This window comes from Caretta caretta, chromosome 11, assembly GCF_965140235.1.
Source record: "Caretta caretta isolate rCarCar2 chromosome 11, rCarCar1.hap1, whole genome shotgun sequence".
In the NCBI taxonomy this organism is placed as follows: Eukaryota; Metazoa; Chordata; order Testudines; family Cheloniidae; genus Caretta; species Caretta caretta.
In genome coordinates this window covers 17,086,345-17,106,933 of record NC_134216.1, presented here as the reverse complement: position 1 = coordinate 17,106,933, position 20,589 = coordinate 17,086,345, and the positions used below count along the sequence as shown (strand labels likewise).

The following is a 20,589-nucleotide window of genomic DNA, read 5'->3' as shown; positions in this document are numbered from 1 at the left end:
CACTTCCTTTAGTCAGTGGCTTCCCTGCCCTTGAGGACTCCCCTTCCACTCTCCTGTCTGGCAGAGTCCTCATAACCAGTGGTGAGCTGGAACCTGTTGTTTAATTTAGAAGCCCTTTTAGAACCGGTTGTCCCTTGTGGGACAACCGGTTCTAAAAGGGCTTCTAAATTTAACAACCAACCAAAAGTGGCACCTTATGCGCCGACTCCATGGGTGCTCCGGAGCTGGAGCACCCACAGGAAAAATTTGGTAGGTGCAGAGCACCCACCGGCAGCTCCCCGCCCCCAGCCCCAGCTCACCTCGGCTCCACCTCTGACCCTGAATTACGCTCTGACCCATTCTGCTTCTCCGCCCCCCCCGGCTTCCCGCGAACCATATGTTCGTGCGGGAAGCCTGGGAGGGCTGAGAAGCAAGCAGCAGCTTCGCGCTCAGGCCTAGGGAGGCAGAGCGGAGGTGAGCTGGGGTGGGCAAGCGCGAGGAGGGCCGCCCGCGCCGCAGCAGGTAACCCGGGGGGCACGCAGGGGAACTGCTCCCCGCCTCAGCTCACCTCCACCACCCTTGGCCTGAGTGCGAAGCCACCGCCCGCTTCTCAGCCCTCCCAGGCTTCCTGCGCGAACAGCTGATTCGCGGGAAGCCGGGGGGGCAGGGGGGGTGGAGAAGCACAGCGGGGTGGCTCGTTCAGGGGAGGAGGCGGATCAGAGGTGAGCTGGGGCCGGGCACGGAGCTGCTGGTGCGTGCTCTGCACCCACCAAATTCTCCCCCTGGGTGCGCTCCAGCCCCGGAGCGCCCACGGAGTCAATGCCTCAGGCGCCACTTTTTATGTGATCAGTGGGGGGAGAGGCCACTCCCCCCCAGCTACGCTACCCCACCCCAGGAGCCAGAGGGACCTGCTGGATGCTTCCCGAGAGCCGCCCCAGCTAAGCGCCAGGACTCCCCACCTCACTCCCTGGCAGGTCCCTCTGGCTCTTAGGGGTGGGCACCCACTACGGTGGCCCATGAGACCCTCCTGACCGGTTCCAGGGGGAGTCAGGGGACAGGGGAGGGGTGTGGATGGGGCGGGGGGGGGGGGCTTCAAGGAACGTGGGGGGTTGGATGGGGCAGGCGTCCTGGGGGGGCGGGGGCGAGCCACGACCCCCTCATGGGGTATGGAGGGAACTGGTTGTTAAGATTTTGGCAGCTCATCACTGCTCGTAACCCCAACAAGGTTGGGCCCAGGATTCCTGGGGAGCTCAACCCCCAACCCTGCTGTGGTCACCTAAGACAGGGGCTAGGGTGTCCCCACTCTGGGGTACTTTCTCTGCACTGGGCACTTCTCTGACCCACTGATCATTAAATAACTTGCATTTGCTCAAAATTGTATGTAATCAACAATTAATTTTAAAAAGAATAAGGGAAAATGGGAAAGGTTAAAGGAAACACATCACCCCGCTCTGTGGCAGGGAACATCACAAACAGTGTCTCTGGAATGTCAGGGCGTTCACAGTCTGGTCCTTGTAAGTCCCAGGCTCTGGCTGTGCTGCAGGGATGCTGTCGGTTGGCCACTCGCTCTGGCGGTGGCCACACGCTCTCAGGCTCTAGGTGGCAGGGCCCTCCTTCCCAGCGTTGCCCCCGCCCTGTCAGGGTTACCAATCCCCCTCCGACTCCGGCCTGCAGAACCTCCTGGCTGAGGCGTCTCCCTGTGCTGGGCCCGTTGCCCAGGGTCCCCCCTTGCTCTCCCCAGCTGCTCACGACACCCGGCTCCGGACTGCTCCAAACCCAGCTCCAGCTCCACTCTGCCTCAGCACGGCTGCTGCTCCGCCTCCAGCTCCCTGGGCTGCTTCTCTGCCCCTCTGGCTCTGGTTGCTGCAGCTCTGCTCCCAGGACAGGTCTGCTCTGCAGGCCGCTTCTGTGACTCTGCTCCCAGCACTGAGCTGCTTTGTGGGCTGCTTTTCTGGCCCCTCTGGCTCTGGTTGCTGCCGCTCTGCGCCCAGGACAAGTCTGCTCTCTCTGGGCTGTGCCTCTGGCTTTGGGGCTGCAGCTCTGCTCCCAGGACAGGGTCTGCTCTCTCTGGGCTGCTTTTCTGGTCTCTTCGGATCTGGCACAGCTCTGCTCCCCAGCTCAGCTTGGGCCCCAGCTTTCTCCTTAGCTCGGCCCCACTCTGTCTGACCCAGTCAAATCCAGCTCACACAGAGGACGGGACCTCCCTGGCCTCCTGACTCCCTGATTAGCCTGCCGCCCTGTCATTCAGGCTGACCTGGAGCATAGGCCTCTCCCCATTGTTCCTAGGGACCGTCAGTCTCAGGGTCCTTATTTCACCATCAACCCTTCCCCCTTTTAGTACTGGGAGCTAGCAACTAAAACACCCCCACTGAATGCTAGTAAGGCGGCAACAGTCCCCTTACACATAGTATCTGCAACCAAATTCTTATCACGCTACGAAAGCTTGTTTACTATAGAGTAAATCAATTTGTGTTTCATTTTTTTAAATTACAAGTTATTTTATCTTGCCAGATTATATAAAGACCAAGGATGGAAATTCTACTGTGAAGATCTCATCTTCTAAAACCAGTGTTTTAGTTCCATTTTTAAAGCTCTAACATCATGCCCTGAGTGTTCACATTTTTATCTTGCATCCTTTGACATTGACCTTTATTTTGAGTCTAAACAGCCAAGTGTGTAAGATTCCTCCCTATATTCTTCAGACATGTCTGTTCTGGGGGAATTGACTATTTGGGCATGTGTACAGCAAGTGAAAAATGAGCTGTTTGTGCTCTTGTGCAGTACCACGGTGGTTAGTCTTTTTAGGGGGAGGAGAGTAATTTCTCTGTAAACTTTGTCATTTTTAGAAGAACAAGTAATTATTCATTTTTACACTTAAAAAAAAAGTCATTGTTTTAGCAGAGAAGCACCACGTGAATAAATATACCGACAAAAAAATCGTGTTTTATTCTAGCTGTTTGCATTTTGTTCAGATACACTTAGAGTTACTTCATACCTCCAAGGAAAAGCTTTACATTCTCATTCAGGCCTTAATATAATGTTTTAAATATGTTGACTGAGTTACTGCTGCAATCAATCTGAACTTGTATACAGGCTCGGGGTGAAGGAGGGCATAGTATTTGATATGTAATGTGCAGAATGCACATACATTTGTGTATGAACTTTAATGAAGATCAGTGAAAATAACTCACATGTAAAACAAACTGTATTTTATACCAGAATTGATACATCTTTTCCCTGTGACTTCTATGCACACAGATCAGTCACCTGCTGTCTATTATAACCTTACATGTTTCACCTGATCTGCAAGCCCCCTAAGTCATTTTTCCTCTTGATTACTGTACTAAAATGACAAAAGACATTAGCACAGGACACAGATTTATCCTCTCAGTATTGTTTAAAAACAAAGTAATGCAGATGTCCAACAAACTGTAGCACTTGATGCTTGAAATTTCCAACAACACTAGAATCATTATGCATGGTTTAATATTCAAAAGTTCATTAAACCATGCAATCAGAGGCTTGGAGGCTTAGCACTAGCTGGTTGAATGCATACTAGTGAATACATGCCAGTTTTTAAGTAAGAGTAACTACATTGACTCAGTTATTTCAGCAAACTTAACAAAACTCATGTAACTCAAGTGCTTTGAGATCCTTGGATGAAAGGCAAATAAATTTAAACATTAAGCAAACTACACAACACTTTGCCCCAACCAAAAGTGGCCCATTCTGCTAGAAATTTAGTTTTAAAATGTAACCCTCCTTTTTAAAAATTGTGCATTTCATTGTACGTATCTTGACAAATGGTTGCTAGTTTAAATTAAAATAATTGTGAGTATAAAGCTTCTTTCGGGAAGCTACAATATCTAATCTTCATAAGTGATAAAGGATGGTCTTTGTAATAAAGCAAACCTAATGCCTAAGAGCTAATGACATAAATATGCATCATTGGCACAGAATAGAATGAGTTTGGCAGTCATTTCTCTTAACTATACTTTTTATGACTCAAAACATTCCCCTGAGCTATAGAATGGTAAATTAAATTCATTACTGTCTTTACTAGGTGATTTTAAATACATTCCAGCTAGCAGGATCCAAAGTCTGGGGGAGCACACTGGGATTTTCTACAGGTTTTACTTGTTTCAATGTTGAAAAGACCAGAATGTGCCTGATGGCTCCTTCCCCCTTTTCTTTGTTGTCAAAGTATGTTATTTCCACCCTGCAACTAGGCACTGCCAGACCAATCCACAGAACCTGGAGTCATCTAATGAAATTATAAAACACAGTCAGTAGGATGCTCCAATGCATATTTTTATTTTGATGCCCTATTCTATTAACCACTTCCGTGGTCATTGTCACATCAAGTACGTTCTCCTTGTCTATTCCAATTATACTATTTGCCCTGATGATTAATAGTGTATAGGAATCTGCTCCTAGGCTGGCTCACAGTTGGCAGCAGCAGGGTTAAAACCTAAACTTTATTTTTCTGTGATTAAATTAATGGTACAAAAGAGGGTTCTCAACATCTGCTTGTAAACTGACATTTAAATGGCAATTGTCAGTAGACTACAAGCATATGGTTAGCTGAGTTATGAGTCAAGTGCAGACAGAAATGCACTTGGTTCAGTAGGACATTCTTAGCTTTCTATATTTTATATTTTCACACTAGACCTGGTTTTATACTCCAATTCAGGGTATAATGTGACATTAGTGCCCTACTTTGTACCCGGGATGCAGACCCTTCCCACAACCCACCAGATTTAAATCATCTTTTTGTAAAGCTAGCTACATCAGATTCTAGAAGAGGAAAATATTCAGTAAAACCTGTATCTTACAAATTCTAAATTCACTGCCATGGGCCCACAGTCTTGCAGATCAGACTTTGCCTTGGTTAAAAAAAAATATATCTTTGCCACTTTTGTCCCCACTAATCCTACTTTTTTGGCAGAGGAGTCAAGTTAACTGCCCAAGTTAATGCTAACTGGTTGTGAAACCTTTCACAGTTAACCCTTGTGAAAAAAATCTCACATTTTAAAAACCACATACCTAGCAGTAATTTCATACAACGCCACCTTCAGTTTGTGTTTTTAAATTGATTTAATATGGGCTTGAAAACCTACTTGTTTTCTGGGAATCTAAGCCATCAGTTTGCAGAGTTTAAGGTTTTATTAAGAAAACAAAATATTGCTTTCTCACTCTTACGATTGCCAAGATGATCAATGTTTGGAAGGATAATGCAGTGCTGTCTCCCAGAATCTGCAGGCAGCTCCCATGTCTCCTCTACTGCCCATTACTTTGAGAGCAACCAACAAAAAACCTTCAAAAACAGACTCCAACGAGAAACTGCTGAATTGAAATTAATTTGCAAACTGGACACCATTAAATTAGGTTTGAATAAAGACTGGGAGTGGATGGGTCATTACACAAAGTAAAACTATTTCCCCATGTTTATTTTTTCCCCTACTGTTACTCACACCTGAAGGTCTGAATTTGCATTCTGTAGTCAGCTCTGTGTCTAAGCTTCAGTGTACTGTCAAACACACACTGTTACCATAAATCAGAAGGCAACTGTAGTCTGCACAATGGAAAAGATGGATACTATGGCCCTTTTTGCTAGTGGTAATTAACTTTATATTTCCCAATAATCAATTGCCCAACCCTGAATTACTTAGTACAGAAAGTATCATAGACATCAATAAGAGTTTTGTTGAATAAGGACTGTACAATTACGCTCCAGGTACAACATAAAGTATCGAGTGAAATCAAAGCATGGGGAGCATACAAATCATCTCTCCCATTCCCTCCCCCACATGTAAGCTTTCTTTGCAGAAGGACAAACACCATAATATATAATAATAAGCAGATATTGATGTCTCTTGAGGTGAAAATAAAAGCTTGTTAATCCAAGAGATAATATATTGATCTCTGCCTTGGCTGTGTCAATATTTAGTTCAGAGGACAATATATTTTGATGTTCACTGAAACATGTAAATATATGCATTGCTACATACACAGAGCCCTGCATGGATACAACATTTATATCTGAGAACATAAAATGGATATCCGTGGATTTGCAGGCTCTGGCGACAAGGAGCGAGACCATCAGGGCCCTGGCCAGCAACCAGGCAGCGGTGTTCATCTCCTGTCTGGGAGCACATGAGCCACTTGCACATACTAGTGTGACCAGGGACAGCTGCTGGTGAGCCTGCTGCCCACCCCAGTGGGCAGGGCTGGAGGTGGTACAGCCATGCTGGAGGAGGTGCCCGGGCTGAGCGCTGGCTCTTGCAAGTGGCGGCCAGACATGCTGCTGCTTTTGCCACTGCCGTTTCTGGCGTGGTTGCTGGCTGTGGCCCTGCTGGTCTCACTCGTTGTTGCTAGAGCCCTGCAAATCCGCAGCTATCCACTTTATATCCATGGATATTCGCATCTGTAGATATACATTTTGTATCTGGGCAGGGCTCTATAAAGTCCATACATACAGTTTGAATGAGCTCATCAAGATTTTAGGCAAATCTCTTCCAAGCCCCAAGGTTCAGAAGCACTCTTTCCCCTTAAAACAGCAGCAACAAAATAACCCTAATGTTCTAGAATAAATTTGTTAGTCTCTAAGGTGCCACAAGGACTCCTTGTTTTGTTTTGTTTTGGCTGATACGGACCAACACGGCTACCACTCTCAATCGTATAATCTTGGCACTGACTTGTAAAGTGACGTTGTAGGGGTGGGATGACGGTGCTAATGATTTCCATATCAAAATGTGCTCCATTCACACCAGCCAGCTCTGCAAACTCAACGTGGGAACTGAAAATCAGGTTAGGCTGGCTGCTAACTGTGCACCATCTCCAGTGAACAGATTCCACGAGCCAGCTCCTCCCCATCTGCGCAGCCCCGTTATTTGTCACCGTTGCCATCGGTGGGTTTCCACACATGTAACATTATAATTGGAATGGAACAAACAAGTCTGCTGATCACATGCAAGGGTGAATAGAATCCAGCTCCCTCTCTTAGCTGTGCTGGCTCTGTGGGGCTAATAGGAATAAAAAGGTAGCAAAAGCATATTTTGGTAGTAATGCAGGCAGGCATGTCTGAATACACACAAGGGGCTGCCCTGCTGAACAAGAAACTGTCCTTTTTTACCCAGCAGTTCAGAGCAGAACTTATCAGTTATTTTCATATGCAGTCTAATTGGTTAACATTTTTTCAGGCCACATGGTTAATTTTGGGTAAACAATTACTATTGTTGATGGCATCAGGCACATGTGAGGCAGCCTCCTGTGAAGTACTGAGCACTGTTAACTCCCATAGCTGTCACTGGGAGCTGAGTACATTTAGCACTTCGTAGGCTAGTGTCCCATATGACTGTCCTGGGCTAATTGTGCATTAGGATTTCTCTCATGTATGTAGCGATGGAATGTAGCCATTTGACATTTCACTGCTTGATGTTCAAAGCAAAATGAATATGGCCTCAGCAAAGGGATCACAGTCCCAGACAAGGAGTGCAGTAATTATATTGCATAGCAGCAACTGAGTCAGGATCATGGACCCAGTGGGCTAGTTACAAGAAAAGCTTTAGGCAGGGTTCTTGCTCCAGAGAGCTTACTGTTAAATATAACAGCTAAATAGGGTGTGTGCGCATTGTGCATGCTTGTGAGAGACGAATTGCACACACACATACGCACAGCTGTGTGCCTTACTGTGCAACTGATGTGTTATCAAGCATTTTAGGCAATCTCTTATCATTAAATTCACCTGTGATGTCAATCTGAAGAGCTCTAACAGTTTATAGGTGAATCGAAGTCTTCTTGCACAGTCAGGTGTACAGAAAGCAACAGGTGTTGTGTATTACAAAGATGTCAGGTGCGCCTAACTGTTCTGTCACTGAGCACAGGAAATGGGAGGCTCAACTACAAAGTTTTAATAGCTAAATACCCGAATACACTGTTCTAGAACAACTTGCCTTTTTCTCCATCAGAGAAGCTATTACTGTCTTAAGTAAATCACAGATGTTAATGGAGTTAGTGCAGTCTGCTTACAAATTACACATTTAGTGCTTCCGGCAGTTCCTCTCTCAAAGCTGAAGTATGTCTAGTATGGAATTACTGGCAAACTTGAATTTATGTTTACCCCTTTAAAAAAGGATCCTGGGTGATTTCAATGGCAGTGAGAGAGATAAATGGCATCAGTGAGCACAAGGCCTATGTACAAGATTCTCCACATCTCACTGCCAATCCACCTCTAGTTCTGACCACAGAAGGACTGGAAGAGTTTGAATGATTGGCCACACACACACACAAATGAGGCCACCTTCTCTTCTCTTTTGCTCCCAGGTGGTCATTTGTAGCAATATGGTAATCAGGGGTTTGACAAGTTTGGATGAAACCAATGATACAAGGTAACAGAGTGCAGGTGACTCCAGTTCCCTCCTCCCTCATTGAAAAGTCTGATTGTTCTGCTGCTCTCCCATGTCTGCTCTATTGCATGCGGCATGTCTCCCTTACTGGCATGAAAGTGCTGCTACAAAATTCCATTAATTTGCCATACAAGCACTGCATAAACCTTTGTTTAGAATCCCTTGGATACTATATATTGCAATTTCTTCTACCTGTGGCCTATACAAGAAAGATGCACAGTAAAAGTACAGTTATTCAACAAGAGCAACCTTCTTTCAACAAACGAGTGGTGGTCAGCTTCTAAATGAAAAACTACATATTATATAAGTCCCATTCATATCTCACCAGTGGAGAGAAGTGCTTATAATTTAACATTTTTAAAATGCCTAACTTTTAGAAATAACTATGAGGAATATTTTCAAAGGCACAAGTTGGCACTTAACTCCCATTTGGTCTTTGAAAATCTTCCCAAAATTTCTCCTATATAATTCCTTCTAAAAGTTTAAAAAAGAAATTACTCCTCTTCACTTTTTCCTATTCAGATACACATAGAACTTTACTTATCTATCTAGTACAAGTGATTCTACTTTAATGTCTTAGATTCACTGCCACTGACTGCAAACTTATTCATGATTCTCATCGTTCAACCATATTCATTTTAATCATGCACATATCTATCAAATTTTTTCCATATGAAGGATGCATGAATACTTTGTGAACCAGGCCATAACTATGGAGCCTTGAGGAGAAAGAACTGACTGCTTAATCCTTGGTGTTTTATTTTTACTCCTGTGATGGGATTCTGGGGTTGCAACCTGGAACTAGGGTACGGCTGTGCCCCTTAACTCTCCAGCTTGGGCTGTCTCTCACAATGCTTTGCTGGTGACAAGTAGCAAACCCTTCCAGGTGCTGTTATCACTCAGTACAACAGCACGTGGAGCCCCACACCCAGTTAGGTTGCATGAATGATCCCCGAGCCACTCGTGAATCACACAGAGAAAGGCACCAGCAAATCTCCCAAGCCCCTAGCTTTGCACCCCCAGACTATACTGTCTTGCCCTGGTCAGAAGGCTGACCACTGTAAGTTCATCACCTATTCACCCCTCCTGTGATTTGGAAAGGACACACACTAGACTTTTCAACCTGAGCTGAGATGCACTTCAACCAAAACATACTGTTTTAGATAAAATATAAAATATAAAAACAGATTTATTAACTACAGAAAGATATATATTTAAGTGATTATAAGTGGTAGGCATAAAGGGTCAGAGATAGTTACCAAAAAAAAAAACAAAAAAAAAACCCACGGTAAGTCCACAGTCTAAATCCTAAACTCTCTTACATTAGGCAGTATTTGGATCAAGCAGTTTCTCACCCCACTGGATGTTGCAGGTAGGTTATAGTTAATAATACACAGCCTTCTCCTTTAAGCCTGGGACCAGTCTCCTCAGTTCAAGTCTGTCTTCCCAGCATTCCTGTAACTTCCAGTATAGGTTGTGGAGGAGAAAGGCAAAGGCATGATATCAGTGTCCCGTATTATATGCCCTCAGTCCATGTGCTTGGAAAATTCTAGCTCAGACACATCCTGGTGGGCTTTGCCGAGTCACAGAGTTGAGCAATTCCCCACTGTGTGACGCTTATGCAGCCCTCTTACAGCATTGTACAGAATCCCTTGTTCACAACTCCCCTGCTGATTAATGGTCACTTGACACCCTCCTGGGAGTGGATCTCCACCTTTGTCGTCACTGGGGAACTAGCAGAGATTCTCAAACTTACAACATATTTCAGTAACAACCATACAGCAAAATCTCACACACACTAATGATATACATATTTGGACAGAATAATGGGTTTCAGCAGATCATGACCTTTCATATGATATCTTACATGGCATGCTTTGTATGAAATCTATCATAATTCTATGACAAGAGTGAATATGGGGGTTCCAGAGTGCTGCTTTGAGATACAGAGTGCCACAACTACATAATTCTCTTTCACAATCTAGAATCAGGCTCGTAGCACTGGACTGATGTCTTGTTTTCCACACAACATGCAGCAGTTCAGCCCTCCCACAATGCTATGCCAACCTGCCTCAACACCTCTCTGGAAGGGATCACACCTCTCTGGATGAGACAGTAGTTCATTCTCCATGACCATTCCACCCTTGGCAGTCTCAGGAAAATTGGTAGGAAGGGTGAGAAGGGTGAGAATTAATGGGGCATTTGATGTGTATGCTTGTCCAGTCTGATACCGGACGTACACCTGTCTCATTTCATATAAGCTAGTAAACAGTCATTGTCTGGCTATGCTGGATGACAGACAGGAGACACTGGATGTGGTTTAATTAGGCTACAGCTTCATTCCTAGGTGTCGGAGTAATAGGCAGATAAAAGTCTACAGTGCAAGTAATTCCCTAATCATTTACATATACCAGGGCAGGGGTGGAGGGAGCTGCTGTCAGCCCTGCCCCTTTACTCTCCCCCACTTTCCAATGAGAGTTAAGGGGGAGGCTGTAAAAAAATGGGGGGTTGGCTTCCAGGCCTACAAGTCATAGAAGCTCCAACCCTCACATTTCTGCTTCTTTAAAGAAATATCGCCTTTAAATGCTTTCCCAATCAATTTTATCTGATCACTGTATCCCTTCCCTATGGCATCTCCATGCTCACTTGATCTGAACCTGTCACAGCAAGTCACTCTGACTCTCTAGCCCTTAAAAGAGCCACACACCTTTCCCTACAAGCCAGACAATTATCCCCACACCACTTAGTATGCAGTGAGGTCATTATTAGATAGTGATGACATATAGTACTTGACACTAGTACTTATTTGAACCAGGGATTGACAGTTCTTTTTAGATTCACATACTACTGTACTTAGCCTAGAGATGAAACGCTATAAATTGGATTGGACTGGATTGGACTAGATGACCTCTTAAGGTCTCTTCCAACCCTAATATTCTATGATTCATCATCAGTTCTCAGAGGTGTCCACTCCCAATCAGTACAAAAAATGCTGATAATATATACTAATCATAGAATCATAGAATTGTCATCAATCAAATTGTAATTCAAGACTACTTTAAAAAAAAAACCCACTGCACTTCCATATTCAGTTAATATGAAAGAGGAATGGTCTAAAATTTATTAATTAGATTTTCCACAGTGGTCTCATTTCAGATTTATTTTATTATAAAATAAAATAAATTATAAAATAAAACAGCTGTCAAATAATATAGTCTTTTATAATGTACATATCACACAAAAAAAGTCTTCATTTAAAAAGTAGTTTAAACGCTGGAGTGTAAACAAACTTGGGAGGAGGAGGAGTACAGGAAAAAAAATGGAATCTTTTATTAATGTTTCTCCCTTTCAGAACAATTTCTCTGGAATGGTTCCCTTTGATTTCCTTTTACAAAGAATGAAGACTTGTTTCTTTTATGTGTTAGAGAGCCACTGAAAAATTCAGTTTCCATAGAACTCTCATTTAAATTCAATGTTGCAACCAGCAAACGCAATTTGGAATTTAGATTTTTCAAAAAAATTACAGAATTAGCCATTGCAGCTTTAGACACCTATACCAGGAGTCTCATCTAGCACAAGCTAGCTTCTGAATTCATTGAACAGTTAACAGCTGAATATAAATCCAGGGAGGCAAAATATTAGATCAGCAGATATGAGAGATACTGAAGAGCTCTGCCAGAAAGACAAGTCTGAACTATATTTTATACAGAACCAATTGTCACAGTGGGAATCAGCAAAGCTCTCCCAAACTGGAGAGATATGATCAGGCTCCTAAGATGGCTTTTGCATTCAAAACCATCAGACGAAGAAAACCTACTGCTCTGTAGTTAACAAGTTGGAAATGAAATCATAGCAAAAAACATGACTGCCAGCTGATTTTCAGGGGCAAGTGGAGTTTATGTACAACAGACTGTGTGAGAAGAGAAACCAGAGCAAGCTCCATTAAAAAAGTGGTGTGCAGCCATTTAAATCTTGCATCCAAGTGCACAGCAGTAACAATGTCCAAACGAAGAGGAGAAAAGAACAGAAATTCAATGTGCCATTCACAAATTTGGTGGGAAAAAGTGGATAATTTGGTTGCTTATGTGTAGAACTAGAAGTCTGACTTTAGTTCTAGTCCCAGCTCCGTCACTGACCCACTGTAACTTTAGGAAAGTCATTCAAAATATCAACAAGGAATACTATGAGGTTTAATTCAGTAATACGTGAAGTGCTTGGAGATGAAATGAAAATGAGATTAAAATACCAAGTGCAAAATTCAAAACCATTTAGCTCAAGGAAGAAATAATTCACACACAGTTGCTGAGAGGAAACTATTGCAAAGTTTATGAGAAGAAATGCAATACTATAGCACCAAGTTAAGGGAGAAATGAACTCTGACTTGTTTTCATAAATTAATACTACAAACACAAAAATCAGCAGCCTGCTCCTGCTCCCATTGTGTGGTGTCCACAATTAGAGTGATAATGTGCATGAAACGAGACAGAAGGATTAATAACCCCTCTAGTGAGAAAGGAACCAGGGCATTCTGTGGCTGTCTCTTGATAGGAGATGAAGTCCAATATACCTCAGCAGTTAGGCTCATGCAGAAGAGACTCAGCCTTCTCAACACCTTAATGCAGGAATGGGCTCCTCCCCATTTGGTTAACCAAGTCAGTCAACTACAGAAAAATTTTGAAAGACCGTCCATGCAGTCCAAACATTATTTTTCACCCACTGAGAACCTGTAGGGAAGGGAAGGAAAGATTCAGTAGAGATGGGTAAATTCAACTCATCTCCATTGAGTTCTTCTCCTCTGTACAGTCTAGAAATGCTCCCACAAGGGTCAGGTGGAAGAGTTCCTGTGACTTCTTGCAGCCGGGGTGCTACAATTACTCACCAGATGTGCAGCCCCATGTGGAAAGCGTACTTGTCCAGAGAATATACAGTAGCAAAAATTTTCCACCCTCTGTCAGAAGGAGCTTTAGAGCTGCATAGAAGTGAGGGGTTTGGGTATTTTGGATTCCACAATGTATCCAAGTTCTCCTGGAAACGTTAGCCTGATGCTGAGCCAGCTTCCTTAGCACTTTGGCCTGAAGAGAATGGATATTCTTCTGTTAGATTAGTCGCTATGAGGGGAAGGGAAACAATGTGGCCAAAAAAGTGTGGAAAAAAATTTATAAAGCCAGATGTTTCAGGTTTTTCCTCCAGGACTAATTTTTAAGATCCAGAAGTTTATAACCCGTCTGGGAGTTTTCAGAAGAAAGAGTGCTTGCTTGGAAATACCATAATCAATCATAATCAGTCAAGATAAAGAAAGTGAAATATTTCATATTGCAGCTGCCTCTTTCCAGAAAGAAGAGTAGAATCTTCATTTCAGGTGACCTCTAATAGCGTTTGTTAGTTAAAGTAATGAACCCAGAAAATTACAGGAGAATACAGACTCAAATCTACCCTCAAACCTCCTTGAAAAGGATTACTTTAAAGTGTGTTTGTGTAGGGGAAGGTAGAAGAGATACAGAATACCGAAACTGTCTCATTAAAAACAGACCATTGATCCAATTTTTTTCTTCTGGCAGTGGCTAATACCCAGTGCTTTAGAAGAAGGTGAAGAGACCCTTTAACACACCTGGCTAGTTTACGAGATATATGCATGCCATACATGTATACATGGAATTAAATTTCCTGTGCAACCACTGCAAGTGATTTACTGAAACATGAGGTTTGAATACCCTTCTGCCATACCTTCGATTTTCACTTCAAATTACAGTTTTACCTAATTAATGTTACCACAATATTCAGTGGGTAAAATTTTCAAAATCACTTAGGCTCCAAAATGCCTAAATCATTTTTGAAAGTGGGACTTCGATGTTTTTGAAAATTTAATCCCATAATCCTTAATGTATATTTAACCAGGAATAGTGTGGTAACATTATCTGCTTGCACCCAACAGCTGTAGACTTTACTGGCAATCACTAACAGTGTCTGCTTACACAGAGGCAGATATGTCTTCATTATTTGCTGAGGAATTCAACAAAATCAGAGAGGGGTTTGCTGAGACACAGAGCCATAGGTGCAGACTCCGTGGGTGCTCCGTGGCTGGAGCACCCATGGGGAAAAGTTAGTGGTTGCTCTGCACCCACCAGCAGCCAAGCTCCCCTTCCTCCCACTGCCCCCTCCTCCCCGAGCGTTCTACGTCCCCACTCCTCCGCCTACTGCCCGGCTGCCACCAAACAGCTGTTTAGCATCATTAGCATGTTCCTGAAGGGAGGGGGAGGAGCAGGAACATGGCGCACTCAGGGGAGGAGGCGGGGAAGAGGCTGGAATGGGGGCAGGGCAGGGGCGGGGCCTCATGGAAGGGATGGAGTGGGGGCGGGGGAAGAGTGGGGAGTCGAGCACCCAGGGGAAAGAGGGGAAGTCAGCGCCTATGCATAGAGCTACCCCAGAATCAGGAACGGACACCATCCTGCCTGAAGACTGACTGTCCATCACCTGTAACAACATCCCCTGCCCTTCACGCCTGATGTATTCCACTAAAGATGTGCTGACCCCTGTGATAACTCAGATGAAAGTCTTCTTCAAAGCAGTCAAGCTACCATACGCATATTTAAACAAGAACCATCTGGTTAATCATTCCCCAGTTTCCAGCCTCCCTTTCCTGGGCAAGGTCACTGAGAAAGTGGTGACATCTGAACTCCAACAGAACCCATCCTCTCTTAACATCCTGTATCCTTCCTAATCAATGTTTCAGAGCTGGACTTGCCACAGAAATGGCCCACATGGTGCTAATGAATATCACTTTTTTCAAGCCTTTCCTAAGGAATCCTGCAAATAAGGATAGGATTTTCAAAAGCTGTGGGCACTGGCCTAACTCCACTCCCACTGATGTTAATAGGAGTCTGATAATAGACAAAAGTGTGACCATTAGACCAATACAGAGTGCTTTGGAAAAACAGTACCCTAAAGAGACTTTATTATGGATGCACTCTCCCTTCTAATTCAAGAGAGAAGAGAGAGAGTAAATACCATTTGCTCTAAAGTCTTTTGCTTCTTCATATTACATACTTTCAGCAATGAGATAACAAGGTATTAGGTCCCTTATAAATATCTCAGCTACCCAGCGTACAGCAATATCTACAGATTGAATATACATCTCATAAATGAGCATTTTCTCTTGCCATCAAGTATCAACCTCATACCATCAGATTAGGCTCTAAAGGAAAGAGTCTGATCAGTTTGACAATTTCCTTCATAATTTGTTTTTAAAAGAGTCAATCAAATCCCTTTTACTGTTTTACAGACTAAACAATTGAAGCAATTTCACTCCTTTCTATGCAAGTCTCACCAGGTTCAAACATTTGTTAGCCTTCTGATTCTCAGTTATACCCTTGAGTAGAGACCAAAACTAACTACAGTATTCCAGGTGGAGCTGGACCATGCAGTTTTCTCTATCTTTTGTAGCACCTTTCTGATGAATACCAAGTGCAATGCGATGATAATGGAAACTTGAGAAAAGTAATTAAACCAGAGCCCCCGCTATCTGCCACGTTTCTCCACTCAGTGTAACTAATTCCAGGCTAAGAAAGACAGGAACCAGACAGTGATGTTCAGAACAAAAATTATATTAATGAGCAAGAGAAGATCAGGAATGATTCTAATTATATGATAGTGCATCTGATCTAATTATGCAAACATATTACAATTCTTAAGTGGAAAATCAGGAATCCAGTGTCGGGCAGGATTTTTTGGGGGGGAGGGATGGGGAGCACAGGGAGGTCATGCATGACGTCTGACATTTAAATGAGGTCACCTACCTTCTCCAGATTCTCTTCATTCTGAATCACTGTAAATGACGCTACTTTCCTAATCACGTCTTCTCTCATAGGTGGGTGCAGCCCCCGGCCCAAACTTGGTGCACAAGATACTGCAAATTAGGGAGGGTGAAGACCACCACCACATCTTCTCCCTCAAATCACCATCCTAATAGTAATCCTAGTCATGCATAAGAAACACACTTTATACATAACCTAATAGGATGGCTTGTTGAATTTTTTGGTTATGGATCTATGTTCTAAATCTACAACATGCATAACCAGCAACTTATAATTAGACAGATAAAAAGATGGGAGAGGGAACTGGACAAAGAAATTGACCTGGATGAGTGGGTCTCCATATGGGAAAGAGTATATACATCTTCAATTTGCATAGCTCAAATACATTTTTTTTATCAATTATTGCATTTGACTCCAGTTAAGATCCATCATGTTTTTGCTACTATATAGGCATTCTGTTGGAGGGATTGCAGGGAAAGGGGAAGATACTTCCACATGGGGTGGTTGTGTCCAGGAGGAAATTATACTTCCACAGCTGGTGGCTTTGGGAGGAAATTATTAAAGGGATTCATCTTATAACAAAACTCTAGCTTCCTAAAGAACCTCTGACCTCTTTACTTACCACTTCAGTAAAGGATCTGCATTTTAAACAGAAAAACAAATTGTTATTTTTTTATTGTTTGCAGCTAGAGTCTGTATTGCACACTATTGGGAAAATGTGATGATGACTCCTATGGAATTGTGATATAGTAAAATACGGACTGTTCTTGTAATGGAAAAGCTTTCACAGCAACTATATACACAAGAAAAGCTCCACAAGAAGGATGCACTATGAAATCAATATTTTACACCTGTGATACATGCCTGATATTTTCATCCTCTGGACCAGAGGTGGGCAAACTACGGCCCGCAGGCCACATCTGGCCCATGGGACCCTCCTGCCCAGCCCCTGAGCTCCTGGCCCAGGAGGCTCGCCCCCAACCCCTCCCCTACTGGCCCCCCTCCCCCGCAGCCTCAGCATGCCATGCTGCTGGTGTAGTGTATTAAATTGCTCTGCGTAGGAATGTGCTACTGGTAGCAGTTACGGAGAGCAATTTACTACACTACACCGGCGCAACGCTCTGGGCGGCTGGGCAGTGCTCTGGGTGGCATGGCTATAGCACTGCCAGCCACTGGTGGTCTGTGCTGCGTGGTAAGGGGGCAGGGAGCAGTGGGGGTTGCATAGTGGGCAGAAGAGTTCGGGGTGTGGTCAGGGGGTGGGGGTGTGGATGGGGTTGGGGTGGTCAGAGGGCAGGGAACGGGGGGGGGGTTGAATGGAGGCAGGGGTCCTGGGGAGGAGCAGTCAGGAAGCAGAGATGGTTGGATGGGGTGGTGGGGGTGGTCAAGGGACAGAGAGCAGGAGGGGGGCTGGATGGGGCAGGAATCCTGGGGGGGGCATCAGGGGGCGAGAAGCAAGGTGGGGGGCAGATAGGGGGCGGGGGCACAGCCTGGCACAGCCTCCCCTAACCAGCCCTCCATAAAATTTCCGAAACCCGATGTGGCCCTCAGGCCAAAAAGTTTGCCCGCCCCTGCTCTGGACAGATGACCTAAAACTCTGTCATAGATTTGCACCACCAGTTCAACCACCATCCATCCAAGGAACTATCTCTAGAACTCTCCCACACCAGCATGAGCTTCCTGGACACCACGATCATCTTCAGCAATCAAACTCTACAGACAACCCTGGATCACCACACATGTGCCTTCACAGATCTAGTAACCACACCAAACAGCCCGACAAATCCGTTATCTACAGCCAGGCACTCAGGTACCACAGAATATGCTGCAAGAAAAATATCCGGGATACACAACCACCTTAAGGACACTGCCTCCACCAACCAAGGACACTCTACCAGAGAAGTAGATCGCATCATGGAACCAAATACCCCAGGAGAAACTGCATCAATACAGGGAAAAAACCTGAACAAACCACAAGTCTGACCACATACCCCTATTTGTCACCTACCACCCTACACTAGAAACCATATGGGTTATCATTAAACAATTACAACCAATACTCAATGAGGGACCTACTTCACCTTGAATGATCTCTTCCATGGTAGCTCCTTATGCTAAACAATCTGTTCCACCTTGAATGTGGAGGTGGCACAGAGTATATTTCCCCTTTTTTCAAAGCTCTCATTTTTGCTTATTCCTTTTCTCTCTTTAATTACCTTTTCACTTTAGCCTTCCCATGCCTCCAATGCCTTGTCAGAGTTTTTACAGTCTCTAATCCCACACATACTCCCATCTATTGAACAGGGTGAAATGGCTCATGGTCCCCAAGTAAGCTCTTCAAATAAGGATATTTTTTCTTTCCAGCAGTCACAATACAAGCAACTCCCACCTCCTTGTTCAGAGGAATTTGAAGTCTACAGGGGCATGTGCAAGGAAGGGCAAGCAGGGGCAGGGGCGGGGCATGGGTCATCCCCCCACACCCCCATGATACAGTACGCCCCCAGCCCTGGGGCTACGGCGGGGAGACAGCTGCAGCCCCGGAACTGGGGAAGTCCTCTCCCTCCGGGAGTTGTGGGGGGGTGGGGGTGGGGAGAGGGGGGTGCAGCAAGCTCCTCTCCAGGGTGGGGAGGGGGAGCAGCGAGCTACTCATGGGACTGGGGGTGGGAAGGGGAAGAGTGAGCTTCTGTGCCCCTTAAAAAGGGGTCAAATTTAAATTCCTGCACATGACCCTGGAAGTCTACCATAGCCAATCTCTGGACACCGGAAGTTATACGGCAGACACATTTCTTCAGAAGGATAACACAATAGCAATATTAAGCCAGCCTTTTATCAGCATGCAGAATTGTTCTGCTTTTGGTAAGTGGGCTGCAAGAGACCTCTTAGTTCATAATTAAATCTAGCTTCCAAAGAAGATGTATTGTGAGAGTCAGTGGAGCCTCCACTTCAGCAATTGCAGCACTGCTCCAACCCAAGAAGGAAAGTGATCCCTTCTTAACATGTTACAAATCTTACATTAGGAAGGCAAATGGAAGCCATGGGTCCATAATTTGGCTATGTTATGTTATGTACAGCGGCGTATTATCACCTAGGCTGACAAGGCCTAGGCCTAGGGCGGCAAATTTGCAGGGGCGGCAAATTTATAATAGCAGCATTTTTGTAATTGCAGCACCAGTGACGCACGCCGCGATTCTACCAATCACAGCGCGTACTGAAAACACCCATGATGGCGCAACACCATTTAGTAAAGAACATGCTCGTGACAATCCTAAGCATTAACACTATGACTGGAAGAAAGAAATTAAACGGTTCTCAGTTTAAAAAAAAATGCTATACAAAAGAAAGGGAAAATGAAATGATAGGAAAAATGCGCAAAATTGATTCCTTTGTTGTATCAGTTAGTGCCAACAGTGAGACAGAAAAAAAATAGTTGAAAGAAGTAGTGAAGTAAAAAGTGAAAACATTGGTGTTGGTATTGAAAATATTGATGTAATTAAAAGTACATATTGAAACTTAATGAGGAAATTCCGGCTGCAGTAAGTGTTGAAGAAAATGCTCCAAATACTGGCATATCAGAGACTACCGGGAATCATGTTGATCTGGATACCTTTGACAATACTGCAGAGATCTGGGAATCATGTCAATAGAAATTCAATCGGACATTGAAATATCTACCATAAGTGACAACCCGGCCCAATGCATATTGAATAAAGAAAAGGAGGACTTGTGACACCTTAGAGACTAACCAATTTATGCGAGCATAAGCTTTTGAGAACTACAGCTCACTTCATCGGATGTAAATTGGTTAGTCTCTAAGGTGCCACAAGTACTCCTTTTCTTTTTGCGAATACAGACGAACACGGCTGCTACTCTGAAACCTGGATATTGAATGATACTACAATTGAGTATTTATCAATGCATGGTATTAAACAAAATATTGATAGTGATTTTACTAACTCAAAAAGATAATATACTGATAAAATGCATGTTCTAACAAAAAATGTGTTTGAACGACATCTTTTAAACGGTGAAGGAAAGCCACGGCAATATCTTGTATATTCGGAGAGCAAAGGAGCCAGGTATTGTGCCCCATGTCAGTTATTCGGAGGGATCTCTAGTCTGGTGATGAGTGGATACCATGAAGGAAAAACATATCAGCTCAACTACGTGAACATGAAAATTCAACTGAACATAAAACGCGTGAACTGACAATGGTGAAGAGGGGCGAGATATCCGGAAGAATAGATACGAATTCAAAATTTCAAAAGGAAGATGACATTATTTATTGGAGAAATGTGTTGAAGAAGATTGTAGCAGTGGTAAAGAAACTTTCAAGCAGAGGACTTGCATTTAGAGGTAAGGTGGAAAAATTTGGATCACCTTATAACGGCAATTAC

The 20,589-nt window shown here is 43.9% G+C and overlaps 1 protein-coding gene across 1 annotated transcript in view; it reads right to left on the bottom strand.

Moving 5' to 3' along the window:
* The window catches only part of GPR39 (G protein-coupled receptor 39), a 125,953-nt gene that overhangs the window by 2,785 nt on the left and 102,579 nt on the right, over nucleotides 1-20,589 (bottom strand). The window lies entirely within an intron of this gene.